Below are 27350 nucleotides of genomic sequence, written 5' to 3' on the forward strand. Positions count from 1 at the left end.
ACCGGTGGAAATGCTTCGTCGGCCGCTGCTGCTAAACGAGCTGTCCGAGTAGAGGCTCCGCGCCGCAGCCGAGAGGACCCTGTCGTTCAGCATCAAATTCTTTGCCACAATGTATCGTGAATTCAAAACACCTAAACAGCTGCGCTCGCAATTCGCATTAGGGTGTGCCCTAATGGTCCGTGAATTTTTTTCTGCGCAGATTGCAGTCCCACCCGCTTATTTCGTCTTTTTTCATCTTGGGTAATGCGCATGCGTGCGACTAAAAAAACTGCAACCCTCCGTTTTCTCTCATTGTGGTTGAAGCCATTGTGCCGCAATCATTACAAGATGATGCATCAAAAAAGGAAGAAAGAAACAGGGGCACTTTTTATAGTGTAGAAACCGGACGCAGGTTTTGTTGACCTCTAAGTTAATTTTCTTTCTTTCTTACGCCCCCTTCATGCGAGCTTGGTGTCATTTTAGAACTGACTGGACCGTTATTGCGGTGTTCAACGTGGCGCGCCAGGCGGCAGCTATATTAAACACTCGTGAACTTTTGACATTGGTGACCGTCGAATAGTTCTGCGGTGGGGGAAGACATACGGTATACTGTATATAGTAAAATCGCTGAATTGAAGAAGCGCTTCCTATTTGGATGGTCGATTTTGATCGCACTTGCATGCAAATTGTACAGTATAGGTGTGGCAGGAAGACGTTTTGCTTCTGACGTATTGATTCCGAGAAGTGCTTCTATGATGTCATTTTCTTTTTAACTATACTTGCAGCCTGAACAAACAGCAGGCGTATCTTTTTGTATTCTTTCCGTGCAGCTCAAGCGCACCGTCGAGTTTCTGTACAAAATAATTTTGTGCTGCTTCTCTGTAATTATTCTTAGGTTATGTAAACTAGCATAAACTGGTTCAAAATTTGTTGGTTCGGCGTTGAACCGGAACTGAACCATGTTCGCTGAATCGGGACGAAAACCTTTTTCTTCTTTATATACAATCTATTTATAAATTCATCTTCGAAAACATCGATTTCACTTGTTTGCGGCGCACAATCTTTTTTGTAGTCTCTCCTGTGGCATATAAAATATTTGAAGTAGTAACTTAGCGCGAATAAAACCACGGAAACAAGAAAGACGTACATGGACAAGCGCATGTCCTTGTCTGTCTTTCTTGTTTCCGTGGTTTTATTCGCGCTAAGTTACTACTTCAAATATGGACGACCAACTAGCCCAACAGTCAACTCTTCTAGTATATAAAATAAGCCTGCCAAATAAAAAAAAATCGGCACAACCCATCTCACGATGACGGTATTGCGTTTAGCATCGAATCAATGTAGCGACAAAACTTCTTGTCAACTTCGATGGGAGCGAAATGCGAAAATACCTGCGTACTTGGATTTAGGTGCACGTTAAAGAACCCCAGGTAGTCGAAATTTCTGGAGACGCCCACTACGGCGTGCCTCATAATCAGAAAGTGGTTTTGGCACGTAAAACCCCATAATCTAACTTCTTGTCACCGTTGAAACTAGTTATGTGCGTATGAGGCGTGTATTAACGGGGCTCCTCTTTCGCGCTGCTGCTCATGATGATGATTTATTGGCAAAACCTTTGAAACGGGGCCTGAAATAGTCAGCTAGCCTGCTTGAGCTACTCATGTAGGCTATACATGCTTTTCATTGTAGCAATTTTGTATGTATCTCCTTAATCTTTTTTCTTTTCTTCAAAACATCGCTACCTACCTTGTACCGCTATATATACCTGTAACGGGTCCAGTCGCATCGATCTCTTCCCTGCTTTCTTTTTTCGACCAATACTTTAAACGAGCCTTGCTTATGTCGGCTGCTGACCTGCAGTTGATGCATCCGTCCACTTTAAATCCAAGCGCTTCTGGAAGGTGTACGTTCTTACGGGTCTCACTAGGTGAATACCTTCGCGTTCCATTAGGATGTGCCGATTGTCGTCCGATTTTTTTGCTGCAGAAAATACATCCCTCATCTTATTGCGAATATTTGATCCGGTATGTTTTTATCCTTAGGCAACCTGCTCGAGCCTTAAATAGCAAGGCACTGCCCTTTGTGTTATCGTACAGATTTTCGCTTCTAGTTTCTTCCCATTCTTGTAAATTTCCATGGTCATTCTTGTTTCCATTCTTTGCATCCAATTCACTGCCCCTGTTCCTCTCACTTTCTTTCTGATGACTCCTGGTTGTCTATCTACACTTTTATTTACACTTTTATTTACCCTGTACTTGGTTGCCACCTTTCTTGACCTCTTCCTTCATTCTGTGTCCGTGCTTTTTAGGTACAAATATTGGCACGCACTAGATACGCTTGAAGTCGAGGAAGAAGAAGAGTGCGTGGTAGCTGCTGCAAAAACGAACTGTAAATGGCCGTTCGCTTAGAACTGACTGACTGGCTTTTCCTCTCGTGACAAACTGGTGGAGGTGCGGGGTACGCATCCATCGTATGCCTACGGGTCCTGCGCCAGAAGCTACCGACGCCAGTCCCTCGGGGACGGCAGAAATCTATCGAAGCAGCCGTCGCCTCCAAGGTCTTCCACCGCAATACAGTCCCCTGGCAAGCTCCGTGAGGAAGATGTCAACAACTACCGCAAGCCAAACCGAGGGATCCCAAATGCTGCCGTACCATGCATTCTCAACGCGCCTCGCACGCCTAACCCGTTCCATGGCGACGCCTTTGAGGACGTTGAAGACTGGTTGGACCATTTCGACCGGGTCGCCGCCTTTAACGACTGGGACGATCGCCGTAAGTTGAAGAACGTCTACTTTTCCCTTTTAGACGCGGCGAGAGTATGGTACGAGAACCACGAAGCCTCATTTACCAGCTGGCAGGAGTTTTACCGACTGCTTTGCGAAGCCTTCAGCACTCCCGAAAGGAAAGAAGGAGCCGAACACGCACGGTCTTGGAGGTTCCAAATGCCAAACGAAACCGTCGCCATGTTCGTCGAAGACATGACGCGATTGTTCCGTTGGGCCGATCCACTAATGCCAGAAGACAAGAAGGTGGGTCTGTTAATGCAAGGCGTAAAGGAACAGCTTTTCGCGGGCCTCGTGCGAAATCCTCCTACAACAGTATCTCAGTTCGTTCGTGAGGCAACAGTCATGGAACGTATGCTTCGGCAGCGGCTCTCGCAGTATGAACGCCAGACCACCACGACTGCTGCATGCTCTCTCGTACCTGCAAATGATGACAGGGAGTCCCTTACCGAGCTAATACGACAAATTGTTCGAGAAGAACTGCAGAAGTCTTATGCATCGGCTCCGGCACCTCCCAGTGCCGCGATTCTTACGGATGTCATTCGGGAAGAAATCGGCAAAGTGGTTCATCCCTCGCCACCAACACGACCCGAACCTCCCACGTTCTCGTACGCGGATGCTCTTCGGGCTTGCGCGCCGTCGTTTTCGCAGCCGCCTGCTGGGATTTCTCGACGCTCCCCAAGTCCGATCCACTGCACGAATTCGCAAGCACCCTTTCATCCTGGTCCGCGCAAATCTACAGTATGGCGCGCCCCCGACAACAGTCCGTTGTGCTATCACTGCGGGGAGGCTGGTCACATGTATCGCGACTGCCAGTACCGACGGATTGGTCTGCGGGGATACCATCCGGACGCCCGTTGCCCGCGCTATGGCGAACGCCCGCACGAAATCGAGCAATACTTAGAAAGTAACCGGCTTCCTCCTGCCCCACAGCGAAGACAGTCACGGTCGCCTTCACTTCGTCGGTACGCGTCACCAAACCGTGCTCGACCCGCCTTGATTCCGCGGGAGTCAACGGTGGAAGCCCGCGCTGCCCGCGCCGGGGAAACTGAAAACGGCGACCTCCGGGGGTGAGGCCGCTGTCATGCGAACCGTCAAATATCCTCCGCCGACGCCATCCCCTCGCGACGTACCGCTGACGCCTTCATTCGAAACTGCAAAAAGAACTTCTGCTGCTATTACTGCTTCCATCGACGGTTATCCGGTAACTGCACTTGTCGATACGGGAGCTGACTACTCGGTTATGAGTGCCTCACTGGCCACTCGGCTACGCAAGGTGCTGACAGTGTGAGACGGCCCACATCTGATTACGACCGGAGGACACCTCGTGTCACCCATTGGACGATGCACCGCCAGACTTGCAATTTCTACTTCGACTTTCGTAGCGTCTTTCCTTGTGCTGCCCAAGTGTTCTCGGCTAGTTATACTGGGCATGGATTTTCTCCAGGAATATGGAGCGATCATTAACCTTCGTGACTTGTCCGTGACTTTTTCTAACTACGCTTCTTCGGATTCGAGTGTGGAGGATGAACATCACCGCGCGGCTTTACGCGTGATCGATGTCTGCGTGACGTTACCGCCTCGAAGTAGCATCTTCGTCCTCGTTGAATGCCCCCAAGACCAACTAGGAATAGGCATCGCCGAAGGTAACCTCACCATATTGCTGGATCGCGAAGTCGGCGTCGCACGAGGTCTCGTAGAGCTCCAACATAGGCAAACCACGATTCTAGTTACCAACTTCAGTGGCGAATACAAGCACTTTGCGAGGCATACCACCATGGCCTACCTTGAAACGGTGGCCGAGTCCAACGCCTGTGCTTCGGTAACGACAATCTCTATTCTGGAACCCAGCGATGTGGCCTTGACCAGTCACATCAACGTCAACCCACAGCTAGACCAAAACGAGAAGGAGAGGCTCCTCACTCTGCTATCGTCATTTAGCGACTGTTTCGCCACCACGTCGAAGGTCAAACAGACTCCTTTAATGAAACACAGAATCATCACTGAACCGACCGTCCAACCTGTTCGCCAACACGCTTATCGCGTGTCGCAGAGAGAACAGGATGCTATTCGTCATCAAGTTAAACAAATGCTCGACGATGATGTCATTCAACCATCGACAAGTCCTTGGGCTTCACCTGTTGTATTAGTTAAAAAGAAAGACGGTTCACTACGATTTGTGTCGATTATCGCAAACTGAACAAGATCACGAAAAAAGACGTTTACCCACTTCCTCGAATTGACGACTCCTTGGATCGTCTGCGACATGCCCGTTACCTTTCTTCAATGGATCTGCGTAGTGGGGACTGGCAAATTGAAGTTGACGAACGGGACCAGGAAAAAACGGCGTTTATAACACCCGACGGTCTCTATCAATTTAAGGTCCTCCCTTTTGAATTGTGTTCCGCTCCGGCCACATTTCAACGCATGATGGACACAGTTTTATCTGACCTCAAGTGGAACTCGTGTTTAGTCTACTTAGACGATGTAGTTGTTTTTTCCACCACGTTTGAACAACACATCCAGCGGCTTGAGGCGGTTCTTCAAGCTATCCGCACCGCCGGCCTCTCCCTGAAGCCCGAAAAATGTCACTCTGGCTACGAGGAGCTCAAATTTCTAGGTCATATTGTCAGCAGCACCGGTGGGCGCCCTGACCCCGACAAAGCCATGGCAGTTTCTCTGTTCCCGATACCGAAGACAAAACACGATGTCCGCCGATATTTAGGGCTTTGTGCGTATTACCGCCGTTTTGTACCCAATTTTTGTGAAATTGCCGAACCTTTGCAATGACTCATCAAGAACAACGTCACATTTGTTTGGGGCCCGGCACAATCCGACGCCTTCCACGACCTTCAGCGACGTCTACAGACACCACCGGTCCTTGGTCACTTTGACACCGAGGCTGACAAAGACGTGCATACTGGTGCTAGTAACGTTTGAACACCTTTTGAACAAGTCGGGATGGATTTACTCGGCCCATTTCCCAAGTCTTCGGCTGATAACCGCTGGATCGTTGTCGCCACCGATTACCTCACTCGATACTGCGAAACACAAGCCGTTATCAAAAATATCGTCCTTCGACATGGTGCTCCCGCTGTCGTCATCACAGACCATGCTACGGCCTTCACTGCCCAGTTGGTCCGAGCTATTCTGCAGCTGAGCGGAACAACGCACCGTACGGCAACTGCGTATCACCCGCAGACTAACGGTTTAACTGAGCGTCTCAACAAAACGATTGCGGATATGTTTTCAATGTATGTTGCCACGGATCATAAAAATTGGGACGAACTGCTCCCGTATGTGACATTGGCGTACAACACTGCCCTACAAGAAACCACCGGCTTTCCTCCTTTGCGTCTGGTCTACGGACGCGACGTCACCACTATGCTTGACGTGGTGCTCCTACCAACTTCGTCTCAACCTACCGCACCAGATAGACGCCTTTGTTCAGCGTGCCGAAGCAGCGCGGCACCTTGCGCGGCAACGAATTCTATCCCGACAAAGTCAAGATGCTCGTCGATACAACATATGCCATGGAGACGTCACATACAACCCGGGAGATCTTGTATGGGTTTGGACCCCTATACGTCAACGAGGCCGGTCAGAAAAATTATTGCGCCGATACTTTGGCCCCTACATAGTTTTGCGTCGTCTAAGTCCTGTCAACTACGAAGTTATTCCAGCCGACATTTCGCACCACTCCCGTAGACCACGTTCCTCTGACATTGTTCACGTTACCAGGATGAAGCCCTACCATTCGCGCTGACTCTCATCCACAAACTTTGTGATGCGGCCCCTGTCGTCACGTCCGTTGTCTTTCTCACTTCTTTTTATTTTCTCCTTGTGGCATTTAACATCTCCCCAACTTTATTTATTTATTTTCTTTTTTGGAGGGAGGGGTAATGGGGGCACGCACTAGTTACGCTAGAAGTCGAGGAAGAAGAAGTGTGCGTGTTAGCTGCTGCAAAAACGAACTGTAAACGGCCGTTCGCTTAGAACTGACTGACTGGCTTTTCCTCTCGTGACAATATATACTTGTGCACTTAAGCGCCAATTAATTTCAATCCATGCTCACTAGTCTTTCTTCAAAACTAATTTTGCTCCGCGCTCCTCTGACTTCAGAAGAGGCCCAATCCCATATATGTCACCGTGCACTGCCTCATTTGTGGTTTTACCGTGGGCTCCCAAAGCCAACCCGTCTACCGTATTTGGTTAACTTCCAACTCCGACAAGATATCACATTTTAAGCGCAGAATGACATTTGTGAAGGTTGTGCAGGCACCATTACTCCTTTCCAGATTCCATGCGCCACCTCATATTTATTGTAGCCCCAAAGTGCTCTATGTTTAATTATTGCTGCATTCCGCTTCCCTTTGTATTCAGATTATCTTGGTGGGTGCATGAGTAAGTTTTTCCTGCGTTTATGCATATGCCGATGTATTTATACTGCTTGACTATGAGTATGACTTGCTGTTGAATTGATATCGCGGCATTACTGGTCTCTTATAAAAATCATAATTATCGATTTTTCCAGTTCCCTATGAACACGGCGCCATCTGGCGGCGCCGCCGCAGAACCTGCGCGTGGCTTTCGAGGTGCATGGCGCGCAGGTGCGTGTGAACGCAAAACCTCTTTATTCGGGAAAGTAGCGACACTCATATCTTTGCCGCAGCACCCTCAACCGCGCCACTGTCTTCCTCTCTTTCCTCTCCGCTGTCGCCACGCGCGCGCGCTGATTGGCTGCGGCGCGCGAAATCGCCCCATCAGCTGACCAACACGTCATGGAGACACCGGGAAACCTGTTTTAGCTATTAAAAATTTTTTTTTTTTTTTACTGTTCGTACCGCCATTCGCCGGCCACATGTGGATCGCGCTGCGACGGGCCACGTGCGTTTGAACTCAGATGAGCTTCGTTCGCCGGAAGCGTGCCTGCCTGCTGCGCTTTACGATACGGCAGCAGGCAGGAAAAATGACTAGCGTTGTTTGCAGTCCACGGAGGAAAACGGGACGTCGTGCGGCAAAATCGGAAGACTTCGCACCGTCGGAACCCGCTGTTCTTTGCGAAGCAAGTGCTGTACTTGCTTAAATACTTGTAGGCGAAATTGCACAAAGAGTTCTATAATTTGTTGCAAACCAGAGTTTTTGTTGAATTCATCACCGTGCTGCAGTGCACTGCACGTTTAGAGCGTGTAAATCATCTCGCTTACTTTTTTTTCCGAACTGTTCTCGTCGTGGTACAGCGTTTCCTTTTTTCGCGTTCATATTATTTTCAAGACATATATATCCTTTAAAGTGTTGTGCCTGTGACTCGGCGTTCGCCTAAATAGTTATGTGCCTCGTCTTCCTTCATAACTTTTGTGTATAGCACTTGACATGCCATGGACACGTGATGCTTTTTTGTTCTTTGTATGTTTACGTGTGTCTGTGCGGCAAATAATTTTTTTCATACAGGCATTTTTTTTAACGGTGCAAGGCATGAATCTCACTATGATGAAAACCATGTTTCGTGATCTTGTACAGCCGATATTAGAACTGGTTTGTCATAAGCAAAAGTAGTATTTTGTGTGTGTGTGTGTACAAATGCTTGAATTGTAAAAATGCATTAAGTGGAGAATGTGGCCTGATTTTTCAAGCGCATGCTGTAAGCGCCCATTCTTCAATTTGAGACGTTCCGAAGGAAAAAAAATATCACTTAACATTTACTAAAAGTTAATTACGCCGGAAGTTAATTTCGCCGGAAGAAGTAAAGAAAGCCTTGGGAGCTATGCAAAGGGGGAAGGCAGCTGGGGAGGATCAGGTAACAGCAGATTTGTTGAAGGATGGTGGGCAGATTGTTCTAGAGAAACTGGCCACCCTGTATACGCAATGCCTCATGACTTCGAGCGTACCCGAATCTTGGAAAAACGCTAACATAATCCTAATCCATAAGAAAGGGGACGCCAAAGACTTGAAAAATTATAGACCGATCAGTTTACTGTCCGTTGCCTACAAAGTATTTACTAAGGTAATTGCAAATAGAATCAGGAACACATTAGACTTCCGTCAACCAAAGGACCAGGCAGGATTCCGTAAAGGCTACTCAACAATAGACCATATTCACATTATCAATCAGGTGATAGAAAAATGTGCGGAATATAACCAAACTTTATATATAGCTTTCATTGATTACGAGAAAGCGTTTGATTCAGTCGAAACCTCAGCAGTCATGGAGGCATTGCGGAATCAGGGTGTAGACGAGCCGTATGTAAAAATACTGAAAGATATCTATAGCGGCTCCACAGCCACCGTAGTCCTCCATAAAGAAAGCAACAAAATCCCAATAAAGAAAGGCGTCAGGCAGGGAGATACGATCTCTCCAATGCTATTCACAGCGTGTTTACAGGAGGTATTCAGAGACCTGGATTGGGAAGAATTAGGGATAAGAGTTAATGGAGAATACCTTAGTAACTTGCGATTCGCTGATGATATTGCTTTGCTTAGTAACTCAGGGGACCAACTGCAATGCATGCTCACTGACCTGGAGAGGCAAAGCCGAAGGGTGGGTCTAAAAATTAATCTGCAGAAAACTAAAGTAATGTTTAACAGTCTCGGAAGAGAACAGCAGTTTACAATAGGTAGTGAGGCACTGGAAGTGGTAAGGGAATACATCTACTTATGACAAGTAGTGACTGCGGATCCGGATCATGAGACTGAAATAATCAGAAGAATAAGAATGGGCTGGGGTGCGTTTGGCAGGCATTCTCAGATCATGAACAGCAGGTTGCCATTATCCCTCAAGAGAAAAGTTTATAACAGGTGTGTCTTAGCAGTACTCGCGTACGGGGCAGAAACCTGGAGGCTTACGAAAAGGGTTCTACTTAAATTGAGGACGACGCAACGTGCTATGGAAAGAAGAATGATAGGTGTAACGTTAAGGGATAAGAAAAGAGCAGATTGGGTGAGGGAACAAACGCGAGTTAATGATATCTTAGTTGAAATCAAGAAAAAGAAATGGGCATGGGCAGGACATGTAATGAGGAGGGAAGATAACCGATGGTCATTAAGAGTTACGGAATGGATTCCAATGGAAGGGAAGCGTAGCAGAGGGCGGCAGAAAGTTAGAAGGGCGGACGAGATTAAGAAGTTTGCAGGGACAACATGGGCACAGTTAGTACATGACCGGGGTAGTTGGAGAAGTATGGGAGAGGCCTTTGCCCTGCAGTGGGCATAACCAGGCTGATGATGATGATGACGTCGGCATCCGCTGTGCCGCAGCAACACGAAAGAAAATCGCGTAACTGACGGGCTTTATTCGCGGCTTCAAACAGAATACGAGCTACGCGCATTGCATTTGGCCCCTTAATTCTGGTAAAATGCACATGTTGCATGCTGTTGGTTTATTGTGAAGCGAAGTTCAAACGCGTGCATTGCTTCCTTTATTGACTCTTCACGCAAGCCCAGAATGCGCCACGCGTAGTGGCCTTAGCTCAAGTGCTTTCGGCGCCCTCGAAAAAAGTGGTTTTACGTAAAAAATCGTCATTAATATTCCTGCATATTTTTCTTAAGCTTTTCTTAAAAATCACGCATATAAATTGGCTGTACTGCTTAGATTTTCCGCATACCGTATACTCCGCCGCGCCACTGATTACCAAAGCGGCGCGGCCATGGAAAAGCCGCTGAACGATAGCCATTCTTTAAAGCGCTTCCGCTAGTTTATCTCGGAGTCTTTTTAGAAAAATGTTCGGCAGCACGACCTATCGGAAACTTATCATAGTCTTATCATTGTCATTAGGTGACGAATCCCAGAAAAAAATCCTTCAAACGACTGAAACAATAAGCACGCGCATTTATTCTCCCGCGGCGGCCGCTGGCCTAAAAAGCGTGCCGTGCGCAGCGCGCCAGCTCGTGGAAAAGTGAAATCCGATGAGAATTGAGGAGGAAAGCGCACGCGAGGAGGAGAGTGTCGCTACTTTCCAGAGTAGAGGTGTTTTATGTGAACACTGTAAAACACGTAATTCGACAACCGGGCTCTTCTCTCGCCCTTCGGATGAATGCTATGAGCATCCCCTTTGAAACGGGATGACGGGCTCCGCCACCAAGCTGTTCTTATTTTGCCCAATGTCCTACCTGTAATTTGGGAAAGCACACAAGGAATTCCCAGCATCAAGCTTTTTGAACCATTACTAGGAACTCTGTTTTTGTACGCCTCCGTTGTTTGTGACATCCCTACTTTTCTGTCACAAACATCCAATCGCTTCTTACTAATTTCTATTGCGTGCGTGCTTACTTTACTACTGGTTTCACTGAACCCAAGGGTTTCAGTGAGGCCAGAGGAGCTTAAACCGACAGATGGGTTGGTATTTTCACATTCTAATAAAATATGTTCCATCGTTTCCCTAGCTTTACCGCAGCAAGCACTCGCCTCTTCGTTATTGGTGTATCTCGCTTTGTAACTACGCGTTCTAAGGCATGCTGATGTCGCTCAGAAAAGTAAAGCGCTTCCCGTTGAGTTATCAATCAATGTTTCTTTCCTGATTTCGTTTTTTTCCTTTGAGGTAGTTACTCAAACAGGTTTATTTTCTATTGCTGCCAAACATGACATAGTCTCATCCTCTCTCACTTTGCGTTTGACGTTCTTTATTGCCATGTTGCTGACCATACCGGTCGCATACTTGGTCGAGAGTTTTCTAGTTCTTTTACTCCACTGTTAGTGTTTTTCCTGTACAAATATCTGAACACTCTCGCAACCCATTTACTTTCTTCCACATTCCTCAATAGTTCGTCGAAATCAATTTTGCTCCGAGCTTCCCTCACTTCAAAACCTGTTTCTCACTATATTACCTAGAGGGAAGTCTGGCGCTGCTGCGCTGTGGTATGCATGGGAATGCCGGTATATTGTGACTTCAGATTGGCATCGTTCTCGGAGAGCCAGACCACCTGCCTGGCAAGCACAGTTCCGTGTGTCACAATGACTCATCCTCTACTAAAACAGCACGTAAAAAGCTGTTTTAGCTTTATTATTACACAAAAAAAGTATCAGCGGGCCGCTAAAGTTGGAGGACAGACGACAAAAGTCGCGCTCGCTTTGGAACAATTTGTCCTTTGTTCTTGCTTTTCTTCGTTTGGTTATGCATTGTAGGTGAGTAAACTTCATTGGAAAATGTAATATGGTTGAATGAAAACCTTTTATGAAGATTTTACTTTAACTACGCGTTATTTGTGTAGCCATATCCACGTTGAGGAGTTCTATAAAGATTTATGCAGTACCAGTGGCACCCACGACGATAATGGAAGAGAGAATAGTCTAGAGCAATTTGAAATCCCACAAATAACGCCGGAAGAAGTAAAGAAAGCCTTGAGAGCTATGCAAAGGGGGAAGGCAGCTGGGGAGGATCGGGTAACAGCAGATTTGTTGAAGGATGGTGGGGAGATTGTTCTAGAAAAACTGGCCACCCTGTATACGCAATGCCTCATGACTTCGAGCGTACCGGAATCTTGGAAGAACGCTAACATAATCCTAATCCATAAGAAAGGGGACGCCAAAGACTTGAAAAATTATAGACCGATCGGCTTACTGTCCGTTGCCTACAAAGTATTTGCTAAGGTAATTGCAAATAGAATCAGGAACACCTTAGACTTCCGTCAACCAAAGGACCAGGCAGGATTCTGTAAAGGCTACTCAACAATAGACCATATTCACACTATCAATCAGGTGATAGAGAAATGTGTGGTGTGCGCGATGGGACAATGCACCAGTGCAAATCCTCCTGTCCTCTGTCCTCCGTTCACCACCTTATGTCACGGAGTGGTTTCTTTCCGAATTCCTCTGTATGAGCTTACTCGGCGTGACCTACGCTCACCACCTCTACGCCAGGGAGTGCTTTATATCCGTATTCCTCTGTGGGGGTCGACCAGTGCGCTGACAGAGTCCTCTACCAGGGAGCAAGAGATAATGGGGTTGCCCGGATGGTGCATTGTATAAGAAGGCCAGCGAGACGCCAAGAAACTTCTCTACCCTTTCGTGTAGGCGCACGCCCACCGAACGTTTCTGTGTGTTTTTTGTCTTGGAGCGCACTGCTCACCTGTAATTATGTACTAAACGTCTGTTACTGTTGTTACATCACCTCGTCTTCCCTGCCGCACCCTCTCCGATGGTCAACCTGGTTCGAGCTCCAAGCAGACGCTGTTGAAGGTCGCCGAAACCCCGTCCGCGTAACAACTGGTACCTGCCCGTAACAGGCTGAATGACATTCAGTGTGATTATGTCTTGAAGCGTAAACTAAGCATGGCACACTTAAGCCGCTATGCATGTTGCGGGGATGAACGCGGCGGTATCGATCGCGCAGGCAGGACGAGTCGCAAACGCATGTCTGTGGTTGGTTATTTACAGCGAGCCGCGGCTTCGAGGCAGCGCGTGCGAGAGTATATAGCATCTCGCCGGCGAGGATCTCAGTGTAGCGGATCGTACGTCGCGCTGTGCGAAAGTGGTCTTCTGATGATGTGCCGACTTCGACGAGTACACTGTTAATCTAATCCCACTTACGTTGCAGCTATAACTGGAAAAGTATGCAGCTCCTGTAGTTTGGTGATGTGGGACGATGTTCCATATACTGTAACATGGTTCTGCTAACAGGTGCGTGAAAGAGTCTTCCACATTAGAGCCAATTTTACTGAAACATACATTTACAAATTTGTTATGTGATTTTACAGTCTACGACTTGGTGTGACATCTACGAAGGCCTGCTCTCTCCTTCTTGGAATGGCGGACACACCATGTGCGACACCTGTGGACCTGAAGGCACTATCGAGCACCTGTAATACACTTGCCCTCAGTACGACGTCCAACGCATTTCTGTACAGAACGCACTGAACGGACTGGACTGTAACAGGACATTTTCTGAAACGAAAATCCTTGGACTCTGGCCACACCCGTCGACGTCGCAGAAAGCTGTTGGTGCGCGCGCTACTGCAGTCTTTGAGAAACACCGGGCTCAATGACCGATTGCAGTCCAGCTGCGCGTCCTACAGCGTGTACACAGTGTTCATTCTCTCAGTCTCTCCTCCGTTTTCTCTCTCCATTACCCTTTTCCTTACCTCCAGTTTAGGGTAGCAAACCGAACGCTCGTCTGGTTGACCCCGCTGCCTTTCCTCTCCTTGCTTTCTCTCTCTATCTCTCTCTAAAAGGAAAAAAGAAAGTTGTAATCTGTGGAACACTGTTCTTTATATGTTATTTTTATTTTACGTGGAACACAGTTTCATTTAAGGAAGTGGAATATATTTGCAAAAATTTTCCTCGGATAGCTGAAACAAGTGGAATGAGATTAAGAGTGCAGCGATGTCTAACTCTGGCGGTAATGATGGAAACATGAGCATGTGATTCTCAATGGGGCGTGCCAAATAATTGCCGCCGGTTACAATCTAAGGGTTACCCGCTGAAGTCAGTGGAAGGGGTCCATATAAACGAACTCCAAATGAACGTTGGCTCTCGCGTAATCGAGAGTAGATGTAAGCAGGAAATGGCTACCGACAAAGCAGGTTGGTTGGAGTAATTATGACGAATACTCACAACCATCTGCGGCGCGCCGGGTGCTACCGGTTTGGTCACGCAGCGTGGCGCCAGCTCTCGAAAGAGGCGGCGCAAAACCCGCGCCGCGGAACTCACGGGCCGCTGGCATTTAAAAGAGCATAGGCAACCCTGTCTCAGCGCCAAAAGATGACAGTCAAGTGTATGGTGCACTGTATCTGCCTTTTAAACGACGCTATTAAAAATGACAAGTTAAACTTCAGCGTACAAGGAGTTACACCTTGACTGGTCATCATCAGCCTATTTTTAGTACCACTGCAGAACGAAGGCCTCACCCTGCGATCTCCAATTACCCCTGTCCTGCTACAACTGATTGCAACTTGCGTCCGCAAATTTCTAAGTTCATCATCCCTCCTAGTTTTCTGCCGTCCTTCACTTGGCGCCCGTTCTATAACTCTAATGGCTCACGGAATATCCATCCTACGCATTACATTGCTTGCTCAGCTCCATTTGTGAATTAGAATATCGGCTATCCCCGTTTCCTCTCTGATCCACAACTCTGTATTACTGTCTCTGAACGTCACGCCTAACATTTTTCGTTCCATCGCTCTTTGCGGCGTCCTTAACTTGTTCTCGAACTTCTTCGTCAACCTCCGAGTTTCTGCACTATATGTTAGCACGGGTAGAATGCAGTGAGTGTACACCTTTATTTTCAATGATAGTCGTAAGCTCCCAGACAGGATCTGGGAACGCCTGCCGTATGCTCTCCAACTCATTTTTATTCTTCTGTAAATTTTATTCTCGTGATCAAAGTCTCCTGTGAGTAATTTACCTACATAAACGTACTCCTTTACAGATTCTAGAGGCTGACTGGCGATCCTGAGCTCTTAATTTGTTCCCTTGCCAGACTGTTGAACACTATCTGTGTCGTCTGTATATTAATCATCAACCCAACTCTTACGCTTTCTCTGTTAAGGTCCTCAATTATTTGTTGTAATTCGTCCCCAGTGCTGCTGAAGAGGACAATGTCGTCTGCAAACCGAAGGTTGCCGACATATTCGCCGTTGATCCTCACTCCTAAGCTTTTCCAGTTTATTAGCTTGAATACTTCTTTCAAGCATTCGGTGAATAGCATTGGAGAGATTGTATCTCCTTACCTGACCCCTTTCCTAAATTGATAGGCAGCTTTCTACTTTTCTTGTGGAGATTCAAGGTAGCTCTATAATCTTTGCCGATATCTTCCAAGGTATTCACGTATGCCTCCTCTACTCCTTGATTACGTAATGCCTCTATGACTGCTGGTATCACTACTGAATCAAATGCCTTTTCATAATCCATGAAAGCCTTATAGAGGGGTTGATTGTATTCTGCGGATTTCTCGATTACCTGATTGATGACGTGGATGTTATCCATTGTACAACACATTGCTTGAGTGATATTGTGAACAAACAATAGGAAGAAATCGGAAGCAATATTTAAAAAAAAACTTGTTTGGGCAGTTACTAGCTTACGTAACACGGTCCTGTACCAGGGGTTGTGGGCCAGAGATCGCGTTTCCTTAAGTTTTGACTGGTTGCCCGGACGATGTCGTTTTGCTCTCGCAACGATGCCCGGATGTTCTCGTTCCATGCTCGCCCCGTTCTCGTCTTGAGTGCCCGGATAGCGGCTTCTTGAAGGTCTCCGACAACGGGAGCTAAAAGCATTTCATGCTTAAATATGCTACTGGTGCACACGGGCGAGTAAGTTGCTGGAATTGAAGGTGGGAAATGAGGTTGAGCGTTTGCGGTGTTGGCACAAGGCACACAATACAATGCATATATTACGGCAGTTGTGCAAAGGCCAGGTCGGAAGAACGGGTGTGTGGTCATAGATATTTCGGAACTCGAGGTGACCAGAAATCCCATCGTCGTGAAAGGCACGCAGCACGTCGAGACGGAGGGAACGAGGTACGGCATGAACCCATTTGCGACCGGTGTGATGATAAATGATGATTATTGGGGTAGAAGGCACCGCCGTGAATTCGGAAGTTGACCAAATGGCGTCGGAAGCGACTGTTTGGGAGCTGCGTAGAGAAACGTTTAGCCGGTCACTATAAGTGTTCGGCAGTATGGGTCGGCTCGCTGGTGCGAGGCGAAATCTGACGTCACGTCGGTCGAAATGTCCATTGGCGCTACTGAGAGGCCTTTGATCCTGCCTCCGCTTGCCTTAAGGGAGGCGTAAGTATACATAGGTGGAGAATGCGGCACAGACAGATATAGCAGCTGGATAGCGTGGCAGTGCATCAGCATCTTGGTGTTTGTTGCCAGTTTTATAGTATGTGATGGCAAACGTGTATCCCGGGAGACGAAGTAGCCTATATACAGAGGCCGAGACGGCCCGTCAAATTTTTCAGTGGCGGCAACCAGCATAGAGCCACTGCTGGTGGGGTGGCCAGTGACCACGCTGAAATGACGGCCGTACAAGTATGGGCGGAATTTTTGTATGGTCCGCACAATAGCAAGACATTCTTGCTCGGTAATGGTGTAATTCTTTTCCGCCGGCGAGACAGTTTGGCTGGCGTAGGCGGGAACTTCCTCTGTAGATGCGTCGTCATTATGCTGAAGCAGAACAGTGCCGATGCCATGCCCGCTGGCATCAGCGTGCTGTTGGAGACACTCTCATCAATATGGTCGAGCACCAGCTAGTATTTCAGGGCGGACTTTGAGATCTGAAAGGCAATGTCGCAGTTCGGATATCACACAAATGCTGGGCTGTAGGCCAAGAGTCTTTGAATTAGAGCATCAATGGTGGCGAAGCCATTGGCAAAACGACGACAGTACGGTGGCTAACCAAGGAAGTTGCGAAGATTGTTTTGATGGCATGGACAAGGAAACTGGTGGACAGCAGCAGTCTTGTCGGGGTATAACTGATTTCCGGCTTCGATAACAACGTAACTGAGCGTCTTGATTGTATTGCTTTCAGTCATCGGAGTATGTCATTGGAGTCATTGCAGTCATTGGAGTATCAGTCATCAGTCAGTATTTTCAGTCATCGCAGTATCTGAAGCTTGGTTGAGTGACCACCACCAGTCTCGCCATTCGGGCTCCTCCACGTCCACTTTCGGCTATCCCGCTTGCGGAAGAAGGTATTCATTATCCGCATATTATTCTGTTCCGCAAACTCTACTAATAACTCTCCCCTGCTATTCCTAATGCCTATGCCATATTCCCCCACTGCCTTGTCTCCAACCTGCTTCTTGCCTACCTTGGCATTGAAGTCGCCCATCAGTACAGTGTATTTTGTTTTCACTCTACCCATCGCCGATTCCACGTCTTCATGGAAGCTTTCGACTTCCTGGTCATCATGACTGGATGTAGGGGCGTAGACCTGTACAACCTTCATTTTGTACCTCTTATTAAGTTTCACAACAAGGCCTGCGACCCTCTCGTTAATGCTATAGAGTTCCTGTATGTTACGAGCTATATTCTTATTAATCAGGAATCCGACTCCTAGTTCTCGTCTCTCCGCTAAGCCCCGGTAGCACGGGACGTGCCCGCTTTTTAGCACTCTATATGCTTCTTTTGGCCTCCTAACTTCACTGAGCCCTATTATATCCCATTTACTGCCCTCTAATTCCTCCAATAGCACTGCTAGACTCGCTTCACTAGATAACGTTCTAGCGTTAAACGTTGCCAGGTTCATATTCCAATGGCGGCCTGTCCGGAGCTAGGGATTCTTAGCACCCTCTGCTGCGTCGCAGGTCTGACCGCCGCCGTGGTCAGTTGCTTCGCAGCTTCTGGGGACTGAGGGCCGGGGTTTGATTGTTGTGTTCATATAGGAGGTTGTGGCCAAGTACTGCACCAGGGTGGCCAATCCTGCTCTGGTGAGGGAGTGCGTTACCGGTTCTGGTCACCGGGATCAGGCCACACTCCAGGCCTGTTTATGCAATTTTATCAACACGCGGATATTTTTTAATTTTTTTTTATCCGGGGGAAAATTGCGCGGCACCGGGTTTCGAACCACGGACCTCTTGCACGCGAGGCGGGTGTTGTACATGTACCTCTACGCCACCGCTCCACTTGAGTGACCACGATAACCCCCTTTTCTGTTTTTCTAGTTTTATTCCTGAATACTCCAATCGTCCGTTCAGCAACCATGGCGGCGCAGCGCTGTATATCTATACAGATTACATACAATTGAAGGAACGATCTTGGGCTTAACCTAACTAATTGTGAAGACGTTTGGATTGAATTTAAAGATTACTTCCTCAACATAGACATCAAAGATATAATAATTGCTTGCATATATCGTTCACCCTCGTCATCAGCAATAGATTTCTGTGCTGCTCTCCCTAATGTTATGGGACTGCGAGCAAATGAAAACAAAAATGTAAAAATTAAATTATGGGGTTTAACGTGCCAAAACCACTTTCTGATTATGAGGCACGCCGTAGTGGAGGACTCCGGAAATTTCGGCCACCTGGGGATCTTTAACGTGCACCTAAATCTAAGTACACGGGTGTTTTCGCATTTCGCCCCCATCTAAATGCGGCCGCCATGGCCGGGATTCGATCCCGCGACCTCGTGCTCAGCAGCCCAACACCATAGCCACTGAGCAACCACGGCGGGTAAAAAACAAAACAAAAAATGTAATAGTTATAGGCGACATATTCGCTGACTGTACGTCTACTAATGCTTTACATTATTCTGATTGTTTTAACAGCTTTGGTTATGAATGTTTAGTTAAGATACCGACACGATGTGCTAACCACCCCATAGGTACATTAATTGACCATGCTTTATCGAATTTGGCATATCCACCAGACGCAGGTGTTCTAATGACCGACATAACTGATCACTATCCTATATTTTTAAACTTTCACTATACTCATGGCTCCGAAAAAATCACGTACGCGAAGTATGTACTAGACAAACAACCATTCCCTGAAGCCCTGTCGAATCTTGACTGTCCCCCCCCATCTTTTCTACAAATGATCCACAAAAAGCATTTGCACTGTTTATCTCTATGCTTAAGTCCTGTTTTGATCATCATTCCCATCAAGAAATTCGCGTCACCTCAGAATCCATGGATAACAGATAAGCTCCTAGCTTTAATGCGCAAGAAGGATAATCTTTACAAGAAAACCAAGCGACAACCATTTAACAAGAATTTAGCCATTCGGTACAAGGAAGTTTTCTAACCAGCTTTCTGCCACTCTGAAAAAGCTAAAAAACATGGTATGAAAGAAACATATTGGAATGTGGTAAAAACGTAAAAAAGAAATGGAAAATTGTTAGCTCCTTCTTAAATAGGGCAAATAATCGCGAAATTATAACAGAGATTGCTTATCAGGGTAAGGTGTACAAGACCGCCAAAGAAATAGCTGATGCGTTTATGATTTCTTCTTTGGCAGTGAACTACAGAGACCTGCACATGACAATCCCGTGCCCAAAGCGCCTGCCACAGTCTTTCTTTTTATTTCCAACTACATCCCAGGAAGTTCTAAACGTTATAAGCAACATGCAAATAACCGGCGCCGGCATCGATAAATTACACCCTTCCCATATAAATTAATTGCACCCTTAATAAATGATGTGCTTGCAGACATAATCAACATCATGTTTAAATCAGGCAGTTTTCCACAGGAACTTAAACAAGGCAAGATCACCCCAATATTTAAGAAAGGTGACGGTTCCTTAATTTCCAATTATCGCCCCATCTGTGTATTACATTTTTTTAGTAAGGTAATTGAAAAGCTTATAGAAAAACGCTTAACTAATTAACTTACAAAATTTAACATTCTCTCACCATTCCAATACGGCTTTCGCTCGGGTTACTCGACCGAACTTGCTCTTGTTTCTCTAACCGATAAAATAAAACTCGCTATCGATGAAGGCAATTATGCAGCTTCAGTATTTATAGATTTAAGCAAAGCGTTTGAGAAAATGAATCATCACATCTTATTTCATAAGCTTGAATCATTAGGAATTACCGGCCCAGCACTTTTGTTACTACAAAATTACTTAACAGACAGAATGCAGGTAGTAACTATTTCAGGCGTTCATTCTAAAACCATGTTCACTAATACTGGCGTGCCCCAGGGTTCCATATTGGGTCCGCTTTTATCTTATTATATGTCAATGATCTACCTAACTGCCTCTCTTCTTCGAAATGTATACTTTATGCAGATGATACTACTATCATTAACTCCGATAAATGTCTTAAAACCTTAGTATATAACCTTAATGGCGATTTACACAGCCTGCTGGAGTGGTGCCATACTAACCAGCTACAGGTAAACCCGTCGAAAACAAAATTTGTTGTGTTCACTTCCCACCAACGAACACTTCATTCCTTCTATTTTTCTTGGCGCAAGTCTTATCCCTGCAAGTTTTTCATGAAATTATCTTGGTATAGAAGTAGACAGAAATCTTAAATTTATTGAACACTTAACCCAAGTAAAACAGAAGATTACCTTCGGGATTAGGGTACTTCTAAAAGCACGAAACATATTTAAACCATCAAATATTACTATCATACTTTTCATTTATTCATTCCCACATTAACTACTCAGTTACTTGCTGGGGAAACACTTGCGTAAGCCATTTAAACTTATTGCAAATCCTACAGAATCAGCCTATTAGGATAATTACATTTAGCCCGTATAACCACAACGCCTCATATCTTTTACGAACTAATCACATTCTTTCAGTCACACAACTCGTTAAATATAACCTAGGTACCTTATTGTTCCGTGAAATCAATTACACACGATGCGATAGCTTGATACCACAATATTCTCTAATAAATACTAATATTACCAGGTTTGCAATAAATGGGAACTTCATTTTACCCAAAATGCATACTAATTATGGCAAGCAAAGCGTCCATGTTTCATCTATCGCATTCTGGAACACACCACCATTAGATATAAAAACACTTAAAATTCACGAATTCAAGAAACAACTAAAAGATTACATTCTGTCGTATACTGATGCCTATTTCATACTCACAACCATTATTTCAGGGTGCCTTCATTTCATTTTCATTGTCATACCATTAGGTTTCTGTTTCTGCCTTACTTATACATTCGAGTCAGCAAATTATACTGTGTTAATTCATCACGTCACTTACGCTGTTACTTTATTAGTTGTCAACAAGATTATGGTACAGTGCTTTTTTTTCATGACATTTATGCACATGTAATTCTTCAGTCATGCTATTCATACTACAACCTGTAATTCTTCCATTTTAACGATTTGTTGAAACTGCTGTAATTTGTGTTTTATTACGTTTACTTTGTAAAGGAGGTCCCATTGCAGTCTTTGACTTCGGGACCTCCTTCTGTATATTAACATCTTGTAATCGTTCTAATCATCTCAATAAAAACCGATTCTGATTCTGATTCTGATAAAAAAACTGGCACTTCTTTGTATTTAGCTAAAGACCGGCGTTGGCGAAACACGTGCGTGTGCGCATCATCTAGCCGCTCTAAATCTCAGATCAGAGAATCTCTTGTAAAAATGACGATGTCGTGCATGTAGCACAGTCATGTCTTCCATATAAGACCACGAAGCACAGTGTCAATCTCCCGTTGAAACGTAGGCGGTGCGTTACAACTAAAGGCCAAAAGGCTCCACGTTGAATTCGAAAAGTCGGCCAGGTGTTGCAAGCGCCGTCTTTTTTTGCTACTTTAAAAAAATTTTTGCCTTGAGCACCGGTTGAGTAGTCGGCGCCCTGTAACCTGTCTAATGCGTTGTCCGTCAGTGACACCGTGTTCGCATCATGGTGGGTGCTCTTGTTTAGCGGGCTGTACAGTTTATGAAAAGGCGCACTGCGACATATTTTTTTGTTACGAGGATGACCGCAGATGACCAAGGGCTGTCGAAAAGGCGAATTATGTTGCGCGCAAGCATGTCACAAACCTGCTCCTCAATTATCGCCTGCTTTGGTGAAAAAACGCGGTATGGGCGGCGGCGAATGATATTCCTGATGCCCATATTTTAGACCTCCTTCTTTCGGAAGCGTGTACCTCTTCACAAATATGAACGGTTTAATATGCGCGGAAATTTTGAATATAGCGCGGCTTTTTTTATATACGTGGAATACCATTAACCGACGTGAAAGCGAGACCTTGTTTTGACATTTGCGAGCAAAATGCGTGCACTTGTAGTAAACATCAAGTATAAGGGCGCTAGGATTAAAGCCCCCCCCCCCCCCCCCCCTTTTTTTTACCCTTTTCAGTAAGAATAGAAAGGTAACCGTAACTACATCTTTGTATAAACAGAGCTTTTTACAGTGCCGGCTATGGCACGAGTGTCAAATGTGGGCAGTTAAGCACTAGAGGTATCTATATATCCACCATTCTTTTATATGCACGCATGCGTTGCTGTCTTCCAGTTAAAATTTCGATTTCATAAGTTACGAGCGAAAGTAGAATACCCGGGAATACGTTTTTAAGCAAAAACCAGCTCATGCATGTTTTTGAAAACGCGATATTGCTGAGAACGTCTTGACGTACCTACATAATTCGTCTAATGAATTGCATCAATTACCCTCATTTGCAGGAGAATCCGGGCAATTAAGTTGTCGCACTTATACATGTAGGTTTTTTCTTATGCGAATAAAAATGAAAAAAAAATCGCGTGTGGCATATAGGACGAATCTAAAGAGGCGGACCTTACTTGCAGGAGAAATCAAGAGGCATAACTGACAAATGCATAAAATTTCACTTGTCAAACTTTAAACAAATTTCTTTAGGGTACATACTGCAATTTACCAATTGAAGCCAGCAAGCTTTTAAGGCACATCCATTTGGAACGATCGAGTTTTAAAACTAGCACCATTTTTGAGATAGGCAATGCCAAACGTGCGGTATAAAGGCTTTGTTCTCATTTACTTTTTAACTAAACGCCTTTTTATGTATTCAAGCTCAAAAATAGCTGGAACACCAAAGTATATTTCGTCGTACATTTCGAGAACGCATATCTGGAAAGTGGTGTCATCCTCAGAATTCGTTCCAAGTTTGATTTGCCTTGCGTACTCACAGGCTGCAGTTCGTGAATTGCAATATGTGTCGTAAAGTAATCAGTTTAAAAGTTATTTACCGAAACCTTGGTAATTAGTGGGTTATGCGTTTTTATTTTTCGTGGGAATAATGTCCCCTTTTTAGAGTAACCTAACTCGAGGCTCAAGGAATGAAATTCTGTTATGTGAAATGGGCGATTTTTGAAATTCTATTAACTTAAAAAAGGACGAAGAAAAAAAATTGTTTCAGCAGCACCAGTGACAATGTTGCTGTCTTTGCAAATACGACGTGTACCCTACGCTGACATTACAGCATGTATGTACGCTTTGAAGCCAGCGTGAAGTATACGGGACCGCACGGCCTCAAAAAACTCGCTAATTTGCATGGCCGCGTCTAACATGTAGAACCTCACTGTAGCCCAGTAGCTTTCCACGAACAACTAGACCTTTCCTAGCGTTCTGTGTACAGATCATCGCCCAAAGACGAGAATGCCATTTCACACGAGTCCTGTTTGCGCTATGTTCGGACCATCAACCAAACAAAGACCATCGCGTTCAGTGAGGCGATAACACGGGCGTTCGTCCTTCAGAAAACAGCACAGTTTTCAAAAGCAAGTGCAGATATGCTTCTGTGTTGCCGGCTTGTTTGCTCACAGTCATGTCAACTTACACAGTTAGTCGCTGACCCAGAGCGCGTCTCGTGGATTACAACCGAATACTGTAGAATGCATAAGCGCGTGTGTGCATTTGTGGTGCTTAACTTTTTAATATTTTCGCGACAAATAGACTATTACGATGTTCCGGATGTGGCGGCAATAGCGCATCGCATACATTTAGTGCATCGCATTTATGTAAAAGTGTTTGTACACTATGAAGACGGATTGTCTTAACGCGTCAGCAGGGGGCTTGATTTTAAGTGGGTGGAGTTGTTCCTCGAGAACTTATTTAAATGGCTAGCACATCGAACAACCCGCCGTAATCGCTCAGTGGCTATGGTGTTAGGCTGCTGAGCACGAGGTCGCGAGATCGAATCCCGGCCACGGCGGCCGCATTTCGATGGGGGCGAAATGCGAAAACACCCGTGCGCTTAGATTTAGGTGCACATTAAAGAACCCCAGGTGGTCGAAATTTCCGGAGTCCTTCACTACGGCGTGCCTCATAATCAGAAAGTGGTTTTGGCACGTAAAACCACATAATTTTTTACCTCATCGAATCAAATGGGGGTGAAAGCGAAAGTGAGGCGCCTGACTTTTGCTCCCCTTCGCTTACAGGGAAGGCGTGCACTATAGCTAAAACCACGCCCGAACTTATTTTGGTCGCTGACGCACGAGGAATGATACACTATACGAGTGAATGGTGGCGCATCACGTTAGCACGATGAGTGAGGAAATGTGATGCGCAAGCGTCGCATTCGCGTAAACGCGCCATCAGGATGCACGCCATCGCACAACTGAATACGTAAGTCCTATTGACGGCTGTTTTCGAACTACAGTGGAGCGCCTCTACAACGAAATTAGCTAACGAAGACTTTCCTATGTCTCGGCCGAATTCTTACCCACCGTGTTCATAGTTAACGCGTCTAGTTAACGCGACCACTGCAACAAGTTTGCCTGTACACCGAATAAATGTAGGCGTCGCCGAGTGCTGATGCGTTGCTTTGCAATGAATGCGCGTAGCAGCGCCGCCATATCTCTCCGTAGCCACCACAGACCGGCCGGGCACATAGGAACCGCCACCGTGCGGAATGTTTCCGACACCGCAGTAGCAAGGATAGCCCTACTTTAAACCGACGTGATGATCTGCTTGGAACTGAGGACAGAGTCGAGGCCATCAAGGAGGTGATGTTCGACGAAGGCAGCAGAGTCTGTAGACTAACCAAGAGCTTTGACGAGGCACGTAACAGCGGCATTTGATGCTCTGTATACTTTCATGCGTCACGTCAAGATTTAGCCGCCGAGGATGCCGCAAACCCGGCTGCAGTCACGCATTCTGTCAAATTGTGCAGAGAAAAAAAAATTCGTGACTTAATTCACTAGGTACCTCTTGAATTCATGCTAAATAAAGATATTTCTTGGCCGAACGCGCTCAGCCTGTTCTATAGCGAACGGTATGTGGCGCGAGCTTTACAACGAGGTGATCTCTAAGACCAACGATTTTGGAGGCCCGAAAGCGCTTCGTTACAAAGGCGTCGGTATAAAGGCAACTGTGCATAGAGAACATGGCACATATTGTGACAACACTTCGCACACTACGGTGGTTCGCAAGGGAAGGCGTAAGCCACCGGTGATAGCGACAATTAACGAAGCGAATTGACCAACGGCAGTCGGCTCTTACACGAACGGTGAGCTATGTGAATTCGGCCTCTGAGCACTACATCTGAGGCCGGCCAACAAACAAATATTAGTGCTGTTCTCTATATATGAATGAGAGAGAGAGAGAGTGATATAGAAATAGCATTTATTACTCCCAAAGGAACTAAGGCCCCAGTCCGGGCCTCCTGGTATAGACTCATGCCTCCTGGCTCAGCACGTTCTTGACCTGCTGCACCATAGGCGGCCACCATAGTTTCCAACTTTTCTTGGGGGAGTGGTCCACTCCTCCCAACTGCCGGGATGCTCCCACAAGGTGAGTTTTTTTGGTGATTAGGCTCCACAGTGTTTGCAAGTGGGCGAGCCTGGGTGCTTGTTAATGTAGTGCGTATATTGTGGCGTGAGTAATGTGTGTGTTTGTGCTTTTCGTACGATTGAGGCGTCTTCTCTCGAATGCGTGTAGGATGGTGTGTTGAGAAGTATTGGTGCTTCCCTGTGACACTTCAAAATATGTAGCCTTTCGTTCGGCTGCATCTTCCGCTTTTTTCTGGGGTTGTAACTATATATATCTTCGACAGGCCAAACGATAGGAGAACGCGGATTTTCTGCGCGGGAGAGCTGGTGTGCTCTTAAACTTCCTCGGAATCGTTGATGGCCTGGAATCCATTGTATACGTACGTGTAGAGGAGGGTGAGCATGCATGTACACGTGGACCTTTGTGCGCATGTGTAAAGGCAAGTCATCATTTCGAATATCTCTGTAAGCGCCTTGACTGTCTGTTCGGATTGTAATCGTGTCAGACGTATGTGTCATTTCCGTTATAACAAGCATTATTGCCATCAATCCCGTGTCTTGAGGCGTTGGGACTCTCGAGTACTTTTTCGCAACCGTCGATTTGCGCCCCACTACCGCTGTTTTGCTGCTTTCTGCGTTATGACTGGCTTAAGTGTAGTATGTGTTTTGATCGTCCTGTCTGCTACATTTATATTTTTTTATCGTCGTTTTCGATTATTTTCCGGGTGCATATATATTTTTGGAATGGGGTGTACTTTTATCCTTGGCAAATCATCCCATGGTGGTAACGTCGGCGGAATAGGTGGTAGGTTAGCGCTTTCGTATTACAATAACGTGTTCAGCTATCCGGCAAGGCGACGTCGACGGCAGCAGCAGTCACCGTCAACAAAGTCCGGAAAGGTTCTCAAAGAAAGCTTCACTTAAAAAAAAAAGAAGAAAGAAAGACGCAGCTTGGTCACCCGCCGCGGTAGCTTTGTGGCTATGGCGTTGCCCTGCTAAGCTCGAGGTCGTGGGTTCGATCCTGGCCGCTGCGGCCGCATTTTGATGGGAGTGAAAACAAAAACATTCCTATGCTTAGGTGCAGGTTTGCGTTAAAAAATGCCAGGTGGTCAAAATTATTTCGTAGTTCCCCAATACGCCGTGCCTCATAATCAGATCGTGGTTGTGGCACGTAAAGCTCCAAACTTTTTTAGAGCAGTATGGTCGCAAAGCAAAAGACGCAGCACGCCAGAGTGAGTGTCGCAGGCGTATCGGATACATCGCCAGGCCGATCGAGCATGCTTACAATGACAAAATAAGAGGGAATGGCAGAGGATACGCAAATAAACAGCTGCGTAGTTTAGAGGTCTCGCGGGACCTTGTTATAAGCAAGTTGAGTAAACTCTTCTCCGGCACTTTAACTGCGCCACAGAGTCCCTCCGCGGTAAAGGACGCAAATAGACGCGCTGACTCTCAGCCGGAAGTATTGTTCGTAAG

General features: G+C 46.1%; 1 long non-coding RNA gene across 1 annotated transcript in view; it reads right to left on the reverse strand.

The window, feature by feature from the left end:
* The window catches only part of LOC129380913 (uncharacterized), a 58426-nt gene that overhangs the window by 28337 nt on the left and 2739 nt on the right, over nt 1-27350 (reverse strand). The window lies entirely within an intron of this gene.

The sequence above is a fragment of the Dermacentor andersoni genome, chromosome 1, assembly GCF_023375885.2.
Source record: "Dermacentor andersoni chromosome 1, qqDerAnde1_hic_scaffold, whole genome shotgun sequence".
Classification (NCBI taxonomy): Eukaryota; Metazoa; Arthropoda; class Arachnida; order Ixodida; family Ixodidae; genus Dermacentor; species Dermacentor andersoni.